The sequence below is a fragment of the Carcharhinus amblyrhynchos genome, chromosome 2 (assembly GCF_965287045.1).
Source record: "Carcharhinus amblyrhynchos chromosome 2, sCarAmb.v2.hapA, whole genome shotgun sequence".
Classification (NCBI taxonomy): domain Eukaryota; kingdom Metazoa; phylum Chordata; class Chondrichthyes; order Carcharhiniformes; family Carcharhinidae; genus Carcharhinus; species Carcharhinus amblyrhynchos.
The window spans coordinates 131,219,422-131,236,769 of record NC_137325.1 but is presented as its reverse complement, the minus strand read 5'-3'; positions in this window follow the sequence as shown (position 1 = coordinate 131,236,769).

Sequence of the window (17,348 nt, the reverse complement as noted above, 5' to 3'; positions counted from 1 at the left end):
ACAGTGTTAAGACTTTCTGTCTTGTGGTGTACTGTAAGGATCTGTTTTGGGGCCACTGCTGTTTGTCATTTTTATAAATGACCTGGATGAGGACATAGAAGGATGGGTTTGTAAATTTGTGGATGACACTAAAGTCGGTGGAGTTGTGGACAGTGCAGAAGGATGTTGCTGGTTACAGAAGGACATAGATAAGCTGCAGAGCTGGGCTGAGAGATGGCAAATGGAGGTTAATGCGGAGAAGTGTGAAGTGATTCACTTTAGAAGGAGTAACAGGAACACAAAGCACTGGGCTAATGGTAAGATACTTGGTAGTGTGGGTGAGCAGAGAGATCTCGGTGTCCATGTGCATAGATCCCTGAAAGTTGGCACCCAGGTTGATATGGTTGTTAAGAAGGCATATGGTGTGTTAGCTTTAAAGGGATCGAGTTTAAGAGCTTTGAAATCATGTTGCAGCTGCACAAAACTCTGGTGCAGCCGCGCTTGGAGTATTGTGTACAGTTCTGGTCACTGTATTTTAGGAAGAATATGGAAGCAGTGGAAAGGGTGCAGAGGAGACTTACCAGGATGTTGCCTGGTTTCGTGGGAAGGCCTTATGAGGAAAGGCTGAGGGACTTGAGGCTGTTTTTGTTAGAAGAAGGTTAAGAGGTGATTTAGTAGAGCATATAAGATGATCAGAAGATTAGATAGGGTGGACAGTGAGAGCCTTTTTCCTCAGATAGAAATGGCTAGCATGAAGAGACATAGCTTTAAATTGAGGGGTGACAGATATATGACAGGTGTCAGAGGTAGGTTCTTTACTCAGAGAGTAGTAAGGGTGTGGAATGCCCCGCCTGCAACAGTAGTGGGCTCACCAACATTAAGGGCATTTAAATGTTAATTGGATAAATATATGGATGATATTGGAATAGTGTAGGTTAGATGGGTTTTAGATTGGTTTCGCAGATCGTCACAACATCGAGGGCCAAAGAACCTGTACAGCGCTGTAAAGTTCTATGTTCTATGTCTAAATGTGAACATGAAGATTCACTGGCTATTTGGATGAAGTGCTAGAAAACTGCAAATGCTTTAGATTACTCACAGTTACAGCCTTCGTGGGAAGGAATGGGAAGGGGTGTGCATAGAGGGATAATGGAACACAATCCTGCTGCTGAGCCAACATACAGATGGGAAATGAATTATGTTTACTGCATTATGCTTAACCAATGAGAGTGCATCAAATTAGCATGCAGAAATAATTATAATTGGTGGATGATTATGTAGATAATTTATCATTTAACTGGTATATTGTAAAATATGCTCTGTGTGTCTGATAGAGCACTGTTTTTATTTTATGGAGGAAGATGATAGAATCATAAATTAGGATACCTACAGTGCAGAAGGAGCCCATTTGGCCCATCGAGCCTCCACTGACAATAATCCCACCCTGGCCTCACCCCTGCAACCCCACACATTTACCCTGCTAATCCCCCTGACATCCCTCTAACACTAAGGAGCAATTTAACATTAGGCCAATCAACCTAACCCACACATTTTTGGACTGTGGGAGGAAACTGGAGCACCCAGAGGAAACCCACGCAGACACGGAGAGAATATGCAAACTCCACACAGTCACCCGAACCAGGAACGCTGGCGCTGTGAGGCAGCAGTGCTTGCCACTGTGCTGCCCACTGCGACCATGCTGCCTAGGGCATGGTGGCAAATGTCATAAGACTAGAGGTCTAAGCTAGTGTTCTGGGGGATTGGGTTCAAATCCCACCATGGCAGCTGTGGTGGAATTTGAACATGGAATTGAAAGCTAGTCTCAGTAATTGTGACCATGAAACTATCATTCTCATCTGATTCACTAACTCCTCTTTGAGGGAAGGAAATCTGCTATCCTTACTGTGTCTGGCCAGACATGTGACTCCAGGCCCACAGACTCTTAACTACTCTCTGAAAGTCACTTAGTTCAAGGACAATTGCGAATGGACAACAAATGCTGCCAGCAAGGCCCACATCTCATGATTGTGTTTTTTAATCCACGCTCTTTTAATTATTTCAATCTTTTATTTCAGACTATAAACTGCAACATGCGCTCCTCCCCTTGCTAATGTTTGCCACTCAGACTGACCTCAGCTGTAAACTCAGATGAACAATATTGTCAAACTGGTGTAGTTTGGTCTAGTGCAACACACACACCTATTGTGTGGACATTGCAGTCTCTGCCACATTAATTGAACTTCTTGGGGTGCCTGCAGTTGAAGTAATAACAAACTACACTTAGTTCCACACCAGCTGGGCAAACCGGGGCTCTCTTGAAATGATGGCCCAATCAATAATTGATAATGGTAATCCGGCCCACAGCCCAATCACACACAAATTGCCGTGAAACTTCCAAAGGAATACCTTTCACCTTATCTTTTTTGGTATGTGTCTTTCTGTAAGAACATGGGGCCCTTTGTCCTCTGAGGATACTCCAGGTGTCACCGTCCTTTTATTAACAGGTTTGAGAGGGAGATGAACTGACTGTCAGGATATGTCTAATAAATCAAAAAGATCTTCCAGTTCTGGAGAGGTTTCATTTCTTACGTCCCCTTCTTCATTTAAATTACCTTGGATGTTTATCTATTAATTTCAGATTTGGGAGACAGAGAGACCTTGTTTAAAGTTTATTTTGTTATTGTTACAAGTTGCATTTCACATCAGATAACCTGTAAATTTCTGTGTATGTGTGTGTGTGTGTGTGTTGTTTAAAAAGAAAGTTCCTCAGACCTGTCAACCCTTGGATAAAGACAAAACATGCTGGAAATACTCAGCATATTAGCATCTGTGGAGACACAAGCAAGAGTAGGTTTTACATTTTTATTGGCCTTAAATTGGTTCAGTTAGTGGAACTGCTGAGATTGGTCAGTCAGTAGAGGCTGTTTATATAAATTTGCGTTTGCACATTTAAAATAAATAAACATTAAAACTTAATTACCCATTAAGAAGCGAGCATGGTCTTAACAGAAGGATTTAACCAATTTCAGCTGGGTGGAATTTGTGCCGTTCTTTCCCATTGACGTTGTGGACAGGGTGACTTTACCAGAGACCCCAGTGGCAATGAATGTTTGTCTATTTGTTTGTATTTCCCGCATCGTTCATTGTCCCTCTCCGATTCATGTTTATGGGGTGATCTAGCTGTCAGTAATCTTGTTGGCTTGCATTTGGATTTGAGGAGGCAGTGGTGCAGTAGGATTGTTACTGAGGTAGTAATCCAGAGACCCAAGGTAATGCTTCTGGGTTCGAATCCCACCACAGCAGAGTTCAATTCAATTTGAATTCAATAAAAAATTGGAATTCAAAGTTTAAGGATGACCATGGAACTATTGTCAATTGTTGTAAAGATTCATCTGGTTCACTAATGCCCTTTCAGGAAGGAAATCTGTCGTCCTTATCTGGTCTGGCCTGCATGTGACTTCAGATCCACAGCAATGTCATTGACTCCCAATTATCCTCAGAAATAGGGGGCATGAAGGATGGGCACTAGATGCTGACCCAGCCAATGATGCCCACAAGTGGTTAAATGAATAATTACACAAAGGAGTTATGTGTATATATCAAATAGTCAAACTTTGTGGCCTTCACCTGGTTTTGGGGCTCCATTCACAAACTCTAACCGATTCCATGGCCTCAGTCCATGGCCACTGGTTGAATTAGATTGTTCACAGCCTCAGTGGAGAATGAACTTCACACTCTTATCTTCTCCATCACAAGACTGCTTACTTCCAACTTCGTAACATTGTCCGACTCCATCCATGTCTCAACCCATCTTCTGCTGAAATTTTCCATGAAGCATATTAAGATGTTTCCTGAACTTACATGAAGCAATGCCTTCTTCCTCTGCCCCATTGTATAAATCACAGCACTTTGCCTTAGTGTGGCAAATAGTCGCTAAGGAGCGGCCTTCACAGTGAACTGAAGAGGAAGATTGGCCATAGAGGAAAAATTAAGTAGATCAAAAATGACAATAGGAACATGACAAATAAATGATAATTTCCTGCAAAACTACCAGAGAAAAAAGCTTTGAAAATCACTGAGTTGTAGACCATAGACCAAAGAACAGTAAAGCACAGGGACAGGCCCATCAGCCCATCAAGTCTGCACCAATCACATTGTCCGATTTAGACCAACCGCCTGTATCCCTCTATTCCCCACTTGTTCATGTGTCTATCCAGATAAGTGTTAAATGTTGCTAACGTGTGTCTCAACCATCTCACTTGGCAGTGTATTCCAGTCCTCCATCATCCTCTGCAAAAACTACCCACCCACCCCCCCCCCCCAATATCTTTACTGAACCTTCCCCCCTTACCTTGAACCTGTGCCCCCTTGTAATTGTCATTTCTGCCCTGGGAAAAAGATTCCAGCTGTTCACCTTATCTATACCCCTCATAATTTCATAAACTGCTATCAGGTTGCCCCTAGCCTCTGTCTTTCCAGAGAGAACAATCAAAGTTTATTCAACCTCTCCTCTTAGCTAATATCTTCCATACCAGGCAACATCCTGGTAAACATTTTTTGCACTCCCTCCAAAGTCTTCATATCCTTCTGAGAAGTGTGGTAACCAGAATTGGACACAGTATTTCAAATGTGGCCTAACCAATGTTTTATTTTACTGTTACATAATTTGCCAAATTTTATACTCAATGTTCTGGCTGATGAAGGCAAGGATACCATATGCTTTCTCCACCACTTTTTCCACCTGTGCTGCCACTTTTAAGCACCTGTAGTCCTGTATTCCCAGATCTTTCTGTGTGTCTATACTCCTAATAGTTCTGCCATTTGTTTTTAGCTTCCACCTGAATTGGATCTACCAAAATGCATCACCTCACGTTTGTCCGGATTAAATTCCATCTGCCATTTCTCCGCCCAATTTTCCAGTCTATCCATATCCAGCTGTAACAATCTTCATCACTATCCACAACTCCAGCAATTTTGGTATCATCTGCAAACTTGCTAATCAGATGAGCTACATTTTCTTCCAAGTCATTTATGTATGTTACATGTATATATGTTTGCAGCATGGTGCAAAAGGTTGAATCACATGGGATCAAAAGTGAACTAGCTAGATGGATTACCTCCTCAAAAAATTCAATCAAATTATTGAGCCTGACCTTCCTTGTACAAAACCATTTTGTCTGTCGCTAATAAGACTATTCAGTTCCAAATGTGTATAGATCCTACCCCAAAGAATCTTCTCCAACAATTTCCCTACCATGGGCATTAAGCTCACTGGCCTATAATTACCCAGGTTATCCTTGCTACCCTTCTTAAATAATGGGACAACATTGTCGATCCTCCAGTCCTCTGGGACAATGGCTAGAAGTTGATAAAAAGTTAATTAAATGCTAAGGTGCATGTTGAAATCTAATCAACAAACCTAATTAACTTTTGGACTGCATTTATACTATACCCACAGCCTGAACCCAATGATATCCCATTTTAGTAATCTATTTTCTTTGTCTTGTTCTACTTTTAAGAAGTATTTTCCAACTTGTTTGGAACTGGGTACTCCATCTGAAGCTGCCAGAGAAATATAGATCAAAGAACAAAGAACAAAATCAGCCTGGGAAACAGGCCCTTCGGCCCAACGAGCCCGCGCCGCCATCCCAGCGCTACCAGTCCCCCCCTCCACCCACGACCCTTGATCCAAGAGACTCGGAAGACAGTCATCAACAAAATGATCAGAAACTGTATGTCTCATCCCATTCAGTTAAATTGCACATTTATGCACTGTACACTGCTGCTGTTATTTTTCTATCTTCTGGAGAGGGCCGACACATTGGTACAGTGGTTAGTACTGCTGCCTCACAGCACCAGGGACCCAGGTTTGATTCCAGCCTTGTGTGACTGACTGCACATTCTCCCCATGTCTGCATGAGTTCCCTCTGGGTGCTCTAGTTTCCTCCCACAGCCCAAAGATGTGTAGGTTAGGCAGATGGGTCATGTTAAATTTGCCTCTTAGTGCCTAAAGATGTGTAAGGTTAGGGGGATTAACAGGGTAAATATATGGGGTTACAGAGATAGGGCCTGGGTGGGACACTACATTGGAAAGTCAGTGCAGATTTGACAGGCCAAATAGCCTCTCCTGCACTGTAGGGACTCTATGAACTGTGATAATTACTGCAGGCAACAACAACCTGCAATCATACAGCATCTCTAACATCATCAAACTCCTCCAGACAACAGAAAACAATGGTTAAGTGCTGAAAACTAGAACTGAGTAAGCCTAGGATGAGTAAGGATAGAAGGAGTTATAGAGATAGGGACAGACAAGGTCATTTGTAAACAAGGGTGAGTGTTTGAAAATTGACATGTATGCTATATATAAATAAGTGAATAAAGGGTGGGTGTACAGGCGTTGGTGTAAGCGCGAGTACTGGAAGCAGTTTTGGATGAGTTTAAGTTTATGGGGGGTGTGAGATGGGACACCAGCTGAGAGAACATATAGTTAAGTCTAGAAGTAACAAAGACATGGATGAGGTTTTCAGGAACAGAAAGACTGAGATGTGCAGGTTAGGTGGATTGGGCATGCTAAATTGCCCCTTACTGTCCAAAGATGTGTACATTAGGTGGATTAGCTATGGTCAATGCAGGGACTATAGGGTAGGGTGGGAGGGGGCACGATTGGTCCTGGGTAGGATGCTCTTTCAGATAGTCGGTGCAGACTATTCGGGCCGACTGTGGGGATTTTGTGATTCTATAAGCAGTGATGGAGACTGGTGATGGCCTAGGGATGGAAGTAGGCAGTCTTGGTGATGGGGAGAATACAGGGTTAGAAACACAAATCAGGATGAAATGGGAATTGAAGGTTATGGCAGAGTGACTTAACCTTGATAGTGCTCAGTGAGAATGATGGAGTGAGCAGCATTAGAACAGTGTTTGTGTATGAGACTGAAAACAATTTTCTTCCTTAATATTTAATTAGGGGAAATCTCTATGCATCCGATGCTGGATGGCAAAGAGTGTAACAAATCAGAGACAATAGAAAGGGTGGACAAGATGGTGGGGGGAAAGGGTATGGCGTAGTCAGTGTATATTTAGAACCTTCAATGCATAATTGTTTCTGTTTGCTTGTCTGTTTATTGATTAATAAATTATTTTTTTTCAGTTGTGTTTAACCAGCCTAGTTTATTTTGCTATCTTGCAACATCAAGAAAGGTGAATTGAAGCCACACACTATTAAAGCTGAAATGCAGCAATGAAGGTTTTCTGTTTGGGCCTTAGACTTAGGACATATTTTTAGGTATTGTCAGTGAACTCTTGCCCCTGAGAGTGATCTGAATTTCTGAAAATATTTAGAGTAAAAACTCCAAAATGAAACACTCGCTTGCTGCTGTGTCTACTTATCAGGGAGAACCCAGATGTTCTTGATGTTTGGTATTAGTTTGTTTCCTTATCAGCCCATCACCAAGTAATGTTGGACCAAACATTAAACACTATGCTTGCCTCACAGCACCAGGGACCCAGGTTCAATTCCCAACTTGGGTCACTGTCTGTACTGAGTTTGCACATTCTCCCTGTGTCTGTGTGGGTTTCCTCCAGTTTCCTCCCACTTTCTGAAAGATGTGCTGGTTAGGTGCATTGGCCGTGCTAGATTCTCCCTCAGTGTATCCGAACAGGCAGCTGAGTGTGGTGACAAGGGGATTTTCACAGTAGCTTCATTGCATTGTTAATGTACGCCTACTTGTGACACTAATTTAAAAAAAAAGAGGTTCCATTTTCAGCGCAGGTATAAATGCTTCCACGCTATTATTCCAAGGAGAGGGGTGAATTTTCTTGATATCCCAGCCAATATTTATCCCTCAGCCAACACCTCTGAAACAAATTATTGAATCATTTATTTTAATTTACTTGTAGGGAAATTGCTGTATGTGCTATGTTTCTCAGCATTACTAACAGTGACTGCACTTTAAGCATTTCTTTGGTGTGAAGTGCTATGAGGTGCCCAGAAGTTGTGAGGAGCATTACATAAACTCAAGTTTATTTGTACTAAAACAGTAGGATGGATATGAGGTAAAGACACGATGAGGCTTGATCTACAATATCCCCCATGATCAAATATCATGTAAATGTTGGTTTTGGCATGTGTAAAATATCATTCAAGTTGTCGCCATCTTCAGGAGAGGAGGAGAAATGGACAGAAAAGAAACTGGACTTTTATGTCAACGCAATGGTTCTTTTAACTCGCTATGTAAGATATGAAAGAGTGACATGGTAAGACAGTGTTTAGCACTGCTGCCTCACTGCGCCAGGGACCCAGGTTCAGTTCTGGCCTTGGGTCACTGTCTGTGTGGAGTCTGTGTGCGTCTCCTCCAGGTGCTCCGGTTTCCTCCCACACTCCAAAAATGTGCGGGTTAGGTTGATTGGCCATGCTAAATTGCACCTTAGTATCAGGGGGATTAGTAGGGTAAATATGTGGAGTTGTGGGGATAGGGCCTGGGTGAGATTGTGGTCGATGGGCCGAATAGCCTCCTTTTGCACTGTAGGGATCCTATGATTTAGACTTTATATAATGGATTGAAGAAACAACATTGGCAAACACATTTGCCACCAACCTTAACCCAAAATCCTAACCACTTATCCTTAACACTAACCCTAACTCTAACTTGAAGCCCCATCCCTAATATTAACACTTACCCTAACCCCACTTATATAGTTCAGTTACAATGGCTTTTTGTTATTGCGGCCAAGATGCTGTGTGAGATGAAGGTGCCTGTTTCAACCTGGTTATTTCAGAACACTATCAGGAGCAATTTAACAATTTTGTGCAGAGAAGGAGGCATCAAAGCCAAGAGTCACTGTATGCAAGCTCATGTACACTTGCTCATGGTTTGTTGCAGAGCAGTATCACTCCTGGTACTAACACCGCAATAAACCATTGTAACTGAACTATATAAGTGGGGTTAGAGTAAGTGTTAGTATTAAGGCTGGGGCTTCAAGTTAGATTTAGGGTTAGTGTTAAAGATAAGTGGTTAGGGTTTCAGCTTAAGGTTAGTGGCAAATGTGGTTACCAATGTTGTTCGAGATGAGACATTGCAGTCATTGAACTGCAGCGATTCAAGAGGCAGCTCACCACCACCTTCTCAAGGGCAACCAGGGATGGGCAATAAATACTGGCCAGCCAGCGATATCCATGTCCCACGGATGAATTAAAAAAAAGGTGTATTGGGACTGAAAAATATATTAATGTATTCAAGTAACACAATCAGAGCAATTGAATGACCTGGTGTTGTGACTCTTCTTACTGTGCTTACCCCAGTGCAATGCCGGCGTCTCCATATCATGACTCTTCCAGGAATGCTTACCCTGAAGAAGTACTGCTCTTCTCTGGGACAGGGCACTATTTACATTCCCTTTGTCATTTTGTCTACGACATCTTTGTCAATTGCATGTCCCCATCTCCAACCTCACAGGATAAATCCTGTCCTATTTTCTGTGTCTTCAGCTCTAATGAAGGGTCACCCTGACTCGAAACGTTGCTTTATTCTCTCTCTCCACAGACGCTGCCAGACCTGTTGAGAGTTTCCAGCATTTTCTGTTTCTTTCTCTCCCTGCAGATACTGCCTGAACTGCTGAACCCCAACATCACCCCCTCCCCCCCATCCCCGCCACTGCAGAGTGGTGAATCTGCGCAACTCTTCTGGAGGCCAGGTCATTGAGTGTCTCTAAGATAGAGGTAGATAGCTTCTTGATTAATATAGGGGTCAAGTGTTATGGGGAAAAGGCAGGAGAATGGAGGATGAGAAAAATATCAGCCATGATTGAATGGCAGAGCAGACTCGATTGGAGTGGCCTAATTCTACTCCTATATCATATGGAATTATGGGTCAGTTTTCCTGATCTTTAACAACTAAGCTAGTCCAAATTGCCCATGTTTGGCCCATATCCCTCTATACCCATCTTACCCATGTAACTGTTAAATGATTTTTAAGTAGTCTCAGGTTAAAGTCCAACAGGTTTATTTGTAGCACGAGCTTTTGAAGCGTTGCCCCTTCATCAGGTGAGTGGCTTCAGCCTGGTGTAGTGAGGTTTCTTACTGTGCCCACTCCAGTCCAAATCCGCAACTCCACATCATAAATGCTTTTTAAAAGACAAAGCTGTACCCACTACTACACTGTGCATATACGACTCCTGGGGGACAAAAAAAAAATGAGACTTAGAAACTAGATGTGCACACCCTCACAACACTTCCTGATCCTGACAGCTGTAAGGCTAAGGGTTTTAAAGGATTAGTTGTGTTGACAAACACGCGACGCCACCATACAATGTGGGTACAGAGTCCGGCATTAACGCTGGAAAGGTGTGATCTCTCATAAATAGCAGCCTTGTCTCACTGTGAGCAACAATTAAAATGTCAAGCGGTATCAGTGTAAGTTGCAAGGTTCAGTGAACACAGTCTTTCATCTCTCGGACACATTATTGCTGCCAGAGAACAATCATACATCATTAACATGATTATTTCCAAATTGCACAGTTAGTGGCTGTGTTAAAGTGCTCGGTGGTTTCAATCATATCATCCTATTGTGTATAGTATGTGTGGGTTGGCGCAATTACATTGAAATAACAATCTGAAGAACAAAGGCAGTGTTGACATAGTGTGTATCCCAAAACCTGTATTTTTTTTAAATAAATGATAAATGAATCACACCAACGAGACAACACAAAAAGGTTAGTGCCTGGATTACTGGTATTTCCTTAGCATGAATGAGGCTCTCTAAATCACATTTCTGGGATTCTAAGATTTGCTGCATAATGCAGCGAAATACTGCCAATGCTGGAAATCTGAAACAAAACCAGGAAATGCTGGGAGAAAAAAAATCTCAGCAGTTCTGTCAGCATCTGTGGAGAGAAAAAATAGAATTAACATTTTTTAAAGTCCATTTGGCAGTCATCCTTCCCTCTGTGCCTGAAGGTTCTGAGTTGAATTTCCTCTCCAGTCCCAGAGAACAGGAAAATCTCTTCTGATGCTCCAGTGCAGCATTGCTTTGGGAAGAGAATTATAGAATCCCTACGGTGCAGAAGGAGGCCATTGGCCTATTGAGGCTGCCAGACAACAATCGCACCCAGGCCTTATCCTCCTAACCCCACCTATTTACCCCACAAATCCCCCTGACACTAAGGGGCAATTTAGCATGGCTAATCCACCTAAGGTGCATATCTTTGGACTGCAGAAGGAAACCAGAGCATCCAGATACGGGGAGGATGTGCAAACTCCACACAAACAGTCACCCAAGGCTGGAATTGAACCCGGGTCCCTGGCAGCGCGAGGCAGCAATTCTAACCACTGTGCCGCCTAAGAGGGTGCTATCTCTGTACCTGGTCTGGCCTACATGTGACTCCAGATTCACAACAATGTTGTTGACTCAGAGATGGACAATAAATGCTGGCCCAGCCTACATCCCATGAATGAATAAAAAAGAAGATCCTCCAATTTTGGCCAAAATCTTCCCTTCAAGCTGCCTTGCTTAAAAACGGAATAGCTAGTAGCTGCTGCTTGTGGGAGCTTGCTGTGTACAAATTGGCTGTCACCTGTCCTACATTGCACCCAGTGTGACTACACTTTCAAATCATTTCATTGGCTGTTAAGACTTTTGGCAGTGGCTATTGGAATACCAGCTATGGGCAAAAATGTAGCTTCCTCTACTTACGGTTCACAAAGCCAAACTAGGGTTTTGATTCTCAAACACTTGCGCTCTGGAAAATAATTTTATTATTATAAAGCAAACATTGATATTGTATAGCTTGCATTTTCTTTCATGCTTTCAATGTATTAATCGTCTTCATCTCCCATTAGCCTTCTAGAACTAGGGGCCACTGTTTAAAAATGAGGATTTATCCATGAGGTGAGGAGATATTTTTCCCCCGTGTGAGTCTCTGGAACTTTCCTCCTTAAAAGGCTGTGGAGGCAGAGGATTTGAGTGTTTTTAAGGCTGGGTTGGATAGATTCTTGATGGGGTGAGGGGGGCAGGTGAAAGGTTATCAGTACCTCGCATAGTGGCGCAGTGGTTAGCACTACTGCCTCACTGTGCAAGGACCCTTCATTCAATTCTGGCTTTGGGCGATGTGGGGAGTTTGCACGTTGTCCGCATGGGTTTCCCCAGGGTGTTCCTCCCACATTCCAATATTGTGCAGGTTAGGTTGATTGGGGGATTAGCAGGGTAAATATGTGGGGTTACAGGGATAGGATGGGATTATTGTCAGTGCAGACTCTATGGGCCGAATGGTCTCCTTCTACACTATGATGATGCCGTTCCATCAAAAGAACTAGCTTAATTCCTCCTGCATCTTTGACTATCCTGGGGATTCCAATGCGCTTTTCAATGACGTACTTTTTGATATGTATTTCCTGTTGTCATGTTAAAAAAAACTATGTCTATAAATCTATATATTTCTTTATGTTGCTATTTATGTACCTATTCATTCATTCATCTTAATGACCAGTGAGAATTTTTTTTTAAATTAACAATATTCTCAAAATAAAATGATTATCAAACAATGGTTCTATGCTTGGTTCTTGTGACGTTCCCTGCACTGTATCTTCTTTTCTGTGTACGCTATGCTCGGTCTGTATAGCGTGCAAGAAACAATACTTTTCACTGTATACTAGTACATGTGACAATAATAAATCAAATCAAAACCTATCTAGTTTGTGGTCAGGCCACTGCTAAATAAAAAGTGCCGCAACCCAGGAAGACAGCGCAAAATGACCAGCAAATTCACAAATTATTGCAGTGGGAAAGCACTGTGCCCTATGTTGTAGTTCTGTTTTTGTTTAACACAGTGCAAAGGAAGGCGCGAAAGCACTGCACACATAACAGGATTTTTTTTTTAAATACAGAAGTGCACTGTTAGTGGAGCTTTTATATTAATCATTAACGGTATTATTGCTGTTTTACCATCCATGTTGCCGGCCTGTGACATTCCCCGCGAAGTAGCAAGCAAGGTTTTCAGGTAATTGAGCTGCCCACGCTAGCAGCACTTACCCATCCGGTCACCGATAAGCGACAGCCAGTGAAGAGTGAAATTCGAGGAAGAATTTATTATTCCAAACGAATCACTGATTGTCGAGAACAGCCAGTGATTATATTTAATGTTACTGTAATTGATTGCAGGATTAGTTACAGTGACAATAATGAATTGATGCTTAATTTATCGTCTAACGGTAGCGGCCAGGTTTAATTCATTACTCCAACTTGCATGGATTCTGCTGATCTCGCTATTTTCCCGTCGGAACTTAAAGTGGACACACACACACACACACACACACACAGGCGAAAAAGAATGTAATTAAAACACAAGTGGCCAGGGTGTTAGATGCCTAGTCTTCTTGTCTGAGCTGTGCTGTTTCCACCTGTACCACAACGCCCGCTATGACCGTGACAACCTGCTAAACGGATGGTTAGACAAGGTGGCCCACTTACTACTGCCACACTGAATGAATGGGAATTGAAACAGTTTATCAGACACGCGGCCGGAGTGGGGATCAATTTACAGAGAGCCATGCGCTCTTTGAATTTTACCCAGTGAAGAACTGGTGTTCGCTGGGGATTTACGAGCACCCTTAAAAAATTCACATGTTCTCTGAGACCTCAACCTGGAAGAGAAACGCTATCAATTCACTGAGCAGGACTTTTCAAACATTCATAGCGTTTAGTGAGGGTACAGAAATACGAAGAGAAAACGCTGGGGCTGTTCCGTATAGGTCAGGCATTGACCTGTGCCTTTGGATTGATAGAAACATAGAGACTAGAAGCAGGAGTAGGCCATTCGGCCCTTCGAACCTACTCCGCCATTCATTATGGTCATGGCTGATCATCCAATTCAATATCCTGGTCCCCACTTCCTCCCATATCCTTTGACCCTTTAGCCCCAAGAGCTATATCTAATTTCTTCTTGCAATCAGACGACATTTTGGCCTCAGCTACTTTCAGTGGTTGTGAATTCCGCACATTCAGCACTCTCTGGGTGAAGAAATTTCTCCTCATTATTCCGGTCTGAGAGGCCTAGTCTGGACTCCTCCAACATTGGGAACATTCTTTCTGAATCTACCCTGTCTAACCCTGTTAGAATGTTATAAGTTTCTATGAGATCCCCTCTCATTCTTGAAGAAGGAAGGCTCTGTCCAGCTTAAAGCATCGGGGTCCCATTAACGCACCGTGAAAAGGAAGCTCCCATTAGTTTGCTCGTTCACATTTTGATTTGATTTATTATTGTCACATGTATTGGGATACAGTGAAAAGTGAAACCTTTGCAGACACCACGAGGACGTGCAGACTCTGCACAGACAGTGATCCAAATCATGGATTGAACCTGGGTTCCTGGAGCTGTGAGGCAGCAGTGATAACCATTGTGTCACTGTGCCACCCTTGAAGTACAGTCTGATAACAGCGTTTAACCACCCAGAAGAAGGGGTTTCATCCAAGGCCTGTTGTCCCATTATGTTTGTTCTGCAGATTTAATTATAGGTTTGCAATATTTCAAACTATTTGAACTCCAGGTTCTTCAGTTGTTTATGCCTGTGTCCATTTGTTTAAAAATGTATACCTTGAGTGAATTCAAGAGTTTTCTAATTGATTTCAATATCCTGTCCAGGAGATCAATTCAGTTATTGATCACTTTGTCGGGTGAATTGCCTCAGATAGCCCCAAAACTGCCTTATCGTCAGTTCCTGCCTATTTAATATCTTGGTTTATCTTGAAAGTCCCGGATTTACAGTTCCAAAAACTTAGTTACATTCATACAGTGACAACCATATATATCTTATGAGAAAAAGTTATACCAGGTGGGCCTGTATCCACTGGAGGTTAGAAGAATGGGGAGGTGATCCCAAGGGAAGCTGACAGGGCCACTGCTGGGAGAATGTTTCCCCATAGTGAAAGAGACTAAAACTAAGGCTCATGGTTTAAAAATAAGCGGCCTCCCATGTAGGATGTAGATGAGAAGATTTCTCTCTCTCTCTCTCTATTTAGTCTGTGGAATTATTTTCAGCATGGATTTCTTCAGGTTGACTTAGATAGATTCTTAATTGATGATGGTGCCCAAAAGGGGATAGGCAGAAATGTTCAATTGAAGCCACAATCAGAGCAGCCAAATGGAGGACAGTAATTGAGGGGCCGAATGGCCATCCCCTGCCTCTAATTCCTCTGTATGTTCGTATTATTCATATTTACCAACTACAAACAAAGAGAACAAAGAACAATACAATACAAGAACAGGCCCTTTGGCCCTCCAAACCTGCTCCAATCCCATTGTGCTATTTAGACCACCTATATCCCTCTATTCCCCATCTGTTCATGGGTCTATCTAGATAAGTCTTAAATGTTGCTAACTTGTGACTTGGCAGTGCATTTCAGACCCTCATCACCCTCTGTGAAAAAACTTCCCCCTCACATCTCCACTGAACATTTCCCCACTTACCTTGAACTTGTGCCCCTTTGTAATTGTCATTTCTGCCCTGGGAAAAATCTTCCAACTATTCACCTTATCTGTGTCCCTCATAATTTTATAAACTTCTACCAGGTCAGCCCTCAGCCTCCGTCTTTCCAAAGAGAACAATCCCAGTTTATTCAATCTCTCCTCAAAGATAATACCCTCCATACCAGGCAACATCTTAGTAATCTTTTTCTTTACTCCCTCCAAAGCCTCCACATCTTTCTGATAGTGTGTACCAACTACTAGAAAAGTGTAATGTTCCATTTCTATACTTAGGACTGGGAGGGTGATGGGGAGGAGGGGGGGTCATCATAATTGAACAGGGTGAACAGATTGAATAAAAGTTAAAGTTTAAAGGCTTACATTAACACTGCAATGAAATGAACGTTGCAGGTTCAAAATATATCACAAGAACAGGCCCTTCCGCCCTTCCAACCTGCTCCGATCACATTGTGCTATTCAGACCAACCACCTATATCCCTCCATTCCCCATCTGTTCATGGGTCTACCCAGATAAGTCTTAAATGCTGTAAACTGTAGATTGTACATTGGCAGGGAAAGCCATAGTGACCAAATGGCATTTGATCAATATGTTTTTGGCCTGCTCTTTTGGCGAAGCTCTTCCTTCTGAGTGATTGAACTCAGTTATCAATCTGTGCTTCAATGGGTGGCATGGTGGCACAGTGGCATTGCTGCCTCACAGCACCAGGGACCTGTGTTCAATTCCAGCATTGGGTCACTGCCTGTGTGGAGTTTGCACATTCTCCCTGTATCTGTGTGGGTTTTCTCAGGTTTCCTCCCACAGTCCAAAGATTTGCGGGTTAGGTTGATTGGCCGTGATAAATGACCCCTTGGTGTCAGGGGGATTAGCAGGGTAAATATGTGGGGTTACGGAGTTAGGGCCTGGGTGGGGTTGATGTCAGTATAGGCTGGATGGGCCGAATGACCTCCTTCTGCACTGTAGAGATTCTATGATTCTGTGAATATCTATCTGAATTCCTGGTTCCCCTTCCACCCATTCGCCACCACCAGCCCATTTTCTCTCTCTCTCTCCAAACTCCAGTCCACCCATTGCCTACCTCCCCGCCAGTTAGTCTGTGACCCAGCAGCTTTGAGTGGAAGCTATGTTGTTTCTCAGCTGAGGGTAGTGGTGCGGGCTGGGGGGTAGGGGGAGACAGAAGATTCGTTTACAAAAAAAAGCACAACACTCCTTCGAAATTGATCTTGTTATAGTGTTTACTCGCGTGGCCGCGGCGCACTGTTCGAGAGCAAAACAGTGAAACAGACACATCTCCAAAGCCTGCTTAAAATTCCCTTGTAATATTGCACAGGACTTCGGCCACATGGAGAGAAACTCTCATCGTCCCATGTTATCCTTTCCAGATAATGTTCTAAATGGCAAAATAGATTAATTTTAGTTTTTTTGTTTTCAAGTAATGTGGGCACTCAAATCCCGGCGTGTCTTATTTCCATTGTTTTAAGGTTTAAGGTTTATTTATCATTGTCACAAGTGGTTTATTGTTTATTTATTAGTCACAAGTAAGGCTCACATTAACATTGCAATGAAGTTACTGTGAAAATCCCATTGTCTGGAGGGCGCGGAGACTAACATTTCACACTCTAATTACCTGCCTGTTAAATTCGAGAGAAGCCTAAGCAGCAACGGGGAAAAGGCTTCGTCGCTGAGGTTAAAAAAAGAGACACAAAATAAACACATTTATCTTCACTTTGTGATTGATTGGAACTGGGTGAAAATAAACGCAATTCTAGCGGATACGGGCTGTAACCGCATGAGAATCAATGCAGTTATCGCTGCCTCCTCCTCCTTCATAATTTTATTTGCAAATATTTGGAAGTTTAAGAAAAAATCAATGAAGGGGAACGCGCGAGGCTGA